This window comes from Otolemur garnettii, unplaced genomic scaffold, assembly GCF_000181295.1.
Source record: "Otolemur garnettii isolate 467f Iridium unplaced genomic scaffold, OtoGar3 scaffold00030, whole genome shotgun sequence".
NCBI classification, from domain to species: Eukaryota; Metazoa; Chordata; class Mammalia; order Primates; family Galagidae; genus Otolemur; species Otolemur garnettii.
Genome location: NW_003852425.1, coordinates 5,217,154 through 5,221,446, shown reverse-complemented (window position 1 = coordinate 5,221,446; position 4,293 = coordinate 5,217,154). Strand labels below are relative to the sequence as shown.

Below are 4,293 nucleotides of genomic sequence, written 5' to 3'. Positions count from 1 at the left end.
CATAGATTTGGTGGTTTATAAACCACAAAAACTTATTTCTCACAGTGCTGGAGACTAGAAGTCTAAGACCAGGATGCCAGCACAGTCAAGCCCTGGTGAGGGTCTCTTCTGGGTTGTAGATGGCCAACTTCTTCTTGTATCCTCACGCAGCAGAAAGAGACCTGGCCACCTCACTGGCCTCTTCTTCTAAGGGCAATAATCCTATTCATAAGGGTTCCACTCTCATGATCTAATCATCTTCCAAAGGCCCCACCTCCAAATACATTGACACCAGATATTAGATTTTAGCATATGAATTCTAGGGAGACACAAATATCCAGTCCCTAACACCCACTAAGCCAGTGTTGCATGGGTGGGGAATGTCCACCAGCTGTGATTCTATGAGTAGGAGAAGAAGTCATAGAGTAGAAGAAATAAATAGGAAGTGAGGTTGGATGCTGGCTAGAAAGACTCTCTGGAAGGAGAATGGAAAATTGGTTAATTGGCAGGGCATGAAATTTGAAGGTGGAATAAATCAGAAGAAAATCTTTAGAACTGGCAAGAAAATTGATCAGATTGTAATAGGAGAAGAGAAACAGACCCACGCTTAGGACATAACTCTAGCTCTGCTTAATCAATGTTTATATTTTTCCTTATCAAAAATGGAAAAATAATTTCTACTATGTCTCTTGAGCACTTACATCAGTAAAGGGGACAAGGTAAATTACTTTGAAGTAAATCAAGTCTTAACCAGGTTTTCATGAAGTGGAACAAGATCCACTACTGACCATTTCATGGAGCTGTTACTAATAGAAACAATGCATGCAGTTTGTCTCCAAAAGTGATCATTTCAGAAATCATTTGCAGACCAGGTACCTATAATCCCAGCACTTTGGGAGGCCAAGGTGGGAGGATCACTTGAGGCCAGGAGTTTAAGACCAATCTGGGTAATGTAGTGAGATCCCATCTCTACAAAAAATTTTTTAAAAAATCAGTGAGGCATGGTGGCACTTGCCTATAGTCACAGCTCAGGAGGCTGAGGCAGGAGCAGTCCTTGGGCTCAGGAGTTCAAGGTTGTAACGAGCTGGGATCATGCCATAGCATGGTCTGGGTGACATAAAGAGACTCTGTTATAAAATTTAAAAAAATAAAATTTTCAAACCCATATAAATCTTTACTAAGTCTAATAATCTTAGAATCTCACTTCTTCTAGTCTTTATGAAATTGCACTCAAAAGTTAAAAAAAATTCATATAATGATAAGATGAATGAATTTCTGTATTTATACAGAGCTTAGGGTCAGAGTTAGGCTATATAAATGGTGACGAGGTAAGAGTCGGGCTACAACAACTGCCATCTCATTGCGAAGTTTTCAACTACAGAAATGGGCTATATAACAATGTTTCGGTTGATGACAGACCACAAATATGATGGTGTCTCATCAGAGCTAAGAAATATGTGTTTTTTTCCATGATCACCAGCTGCCCAGGTACCAAAAAATTATGCTTCCAAAGTCTTGATGTCGATTCCACACAAAGAGCGGTCAAGTTGCCCTGTGTGTGCCACTCATGACAGAAGCCCTTTTAGAGCTAAAAAATTTCTATAACTCAGTGGTTTATGTTGCAGTTGTCTACAGAATTCAGCACAGTGATATTCTGTACAGGCTGGTAGCTTAGGAGCAGTAGGCTGTGCCACGTAGCCGAGGTATGTCACAGGCTGTACCATCCGGATTTATGCGAGTACACTCTATGACGACCACATGACGACACGATCGGCTAACGCCACATTCTTCAGAATGTAACCCCGTCGCTGAACAATGCATGACTGTACATCATCATTTGGTAGTAGGTATTTAGTTACTTAAAATCTCCTCCCAAATGTAGCAGGCAAGGATTCTTGGGATCCAGACTCACACTAAGAAGCAGGAGCAACTGCTGAGTCTTAATGCCAAGTGCTGGCCAGGGCTGCTTTTTTGTTTGGGGTCACTGGGGTGGGAATGGGGTGACTGAAGGAGGCAAATGTCAAGTTTTTAGAACAAGAACTAAAAATGAAAATAATCCAAGCCAAAAAGAAAAAAAACAATACCTAACAACAACAAAAAGCAGCTACACATAAGCACACTTAGAGCCTCTTTCAGGGACCTTCCATTTGGAGAGGTGCATGCTGGGCACTGCAGGGTATGCTGTCTGCTGTCCTCTGCCTGAAGCAAAGCTTATCTTAAGTGATGATTTGGAGCAGATGTCCTCAAACTACAGCCAGCCTAGGACATTTATCCGGCCCCCCGGGTGTTTTTGCCACCGCTGCCTGTCCTGCTTAGCAACCGACTTGTCCCGGGGCCCGCAGTCTGGCCCTCCAACGGTCTGAGGGACAGTGAACTGGCCCCCTGTTTAAAAAGTTTGAGGACCCCTGCTTTGGAGTTTCAAAGAATTAGTAAAGCCTCCTTATCGCCCACAATTCTTCTTCTGATGGTAGTCATGAAAAAGCCACAGGGGTCCCCTATTTCTCACTTAATGAGGCTCAGAAGCATCTTGAAGACTTAACATGGAGAAAAATGAGGGTGATGAGAGGGCAGAGAGGGACAGCTGCCTACAGCACAGATGGGGCAAAGTGAGTGTGTGACAGCCGTGAGAGAGAGCAAGAAAATGGCACCGCAAGAGAAAAGGAGGAGGGAGGATAAGCTCCTGCCACGTCCACTGAGGGCAAGGCTGGCTGGTACTGGAGGCTGTGAGTCCAGCTTCCTCCCACTCCTAAGCGCACAGTCACTGTACATCCTCTCAGACTTCACATGCACTCGCCACATGTGATCCTTGGAAACTACTCATTTTCCTCGCACTGGCCTTTTGTGATACCTCTAGGCACCTACTTCCCCTCCAGGGGCTGCTGCTGCCACCTGGATCGCACATCCTCTCCTGCGCTCTGATGCAACCCAGCTGAGGACTGCCTGCACTTTGCCCATCGCCACATGGTATCATGTCACAAGCATGTGCATCACATGAATTTTCTGGAAGTGATTAGCCTTTCAGGGATGTAAAGCTGTACAGTCAGCTGAGCGTTGTGGGGCAGAAGTGGATTTGGAACTTAGCCACTGGTCCCAGAATCAGCACAAGCTTTTGGATAAATCTTCATGTGGACATCAGGAGGACATGTTTACATGTGTGTAGGGGATTGGAATCTTAGTACATTTGCTTTGCTATAAAGGAACACCTGAGGCCGGGTAATTTATAAAGAAGAGGGGTTTACTTGGCTCAGACTGTTTAAGATGCCTGGCACCAGCATCTGTTTCTGGTGAGTTCTTTAGGAAGCGTCCACTCATGGCGGAGGGTAAAGGGGAGCCCGCATCACCGGGGAGAGCAGAAGCAAGAGAGGGAGGAGGTGCTTGACTATTTACAACAGTCAGTTTTCACGGGAACTAGTGGAGCAAGAACTCACTCTTTCTATGAGGATGGCACCAGGCCACCCATGAGGGCTCCACCCCTGTGACCCAATCTTCTCCCTTTAGGCCCCACCTCTAAAACTGTGGAACAGATTTCGACATGAGGTTAGGCAGGGCCAAACAAACCATATCTAAACTATAGGATGGGGAGCGGGTGTCTCATCTCTAAACACATGTTCGAAAGGTGTAAAAATCTCAAACGTGCCCGCTCAGTCTCAAGCCGCGTTAGTGAGCTCGTGTACTGTTAGGTACCCACACGCTTGGTACAGTTTATCAGGGGAGCCGGGCCACAAGTATATGACTGTACTTACTGTTCAGACATCTCATAACATCCGCCTGCTCCCATCTCCCTGAAGACTGAGTGTGCAGTGGCATCTGTGGACATGGCAGAGCTGAACTTGTCAACTCAATGGGTCTGCACACTCGATCTGACCTTCCAGCCGTCAAATGGAGCCTCACCGAGGCTCTGCACGGAGGTCACACTCTCCCTGGCAATGATGTCAATGAATTGCTATTGTGTTTGCACTGCCCTGCCCACAGTCCCCACCTATTTTAGACAGCGCATGGCTCTGACTCACAGAAGAGTGAAGAACTGCACAATGGCTATAAAGTACACCGCACACCCACTGCCTTGGGCAAGTGCCCAAAACAAGCAGGGCTCTTGGGGTCTCAGGTGAGGCCCTTTCTTTCCTCTGCTGACATCTGTAAACAAATCCAGCAAGTGAGGTCAAAATTTAGCAAGAAACAAGCAAACATTTAAAAATATCTCCCAAACATACAAGTTGACAACTTGAGCAAGAATGTGGGGGCAAAAACAAAAAAGTAAAGTCATTTATAACTTGATGTCTTCTGGGATATAGTTAGCTCTGCCCAGATGCTGTG

General features: G+C 45.6%; 1 pseudogene; it reads right to left on the bottom strand.

The window, feature by feature from the left end:
- Window positions 1-1,420: 1,420 nt before the first annotated feature.
- Window positions 1,421-1,564, bottom strand: LOC111725054 (annotated as a pseudogene).
- Window positions 1,565-4,293: the final 2,729 nt, after the last annotated feature.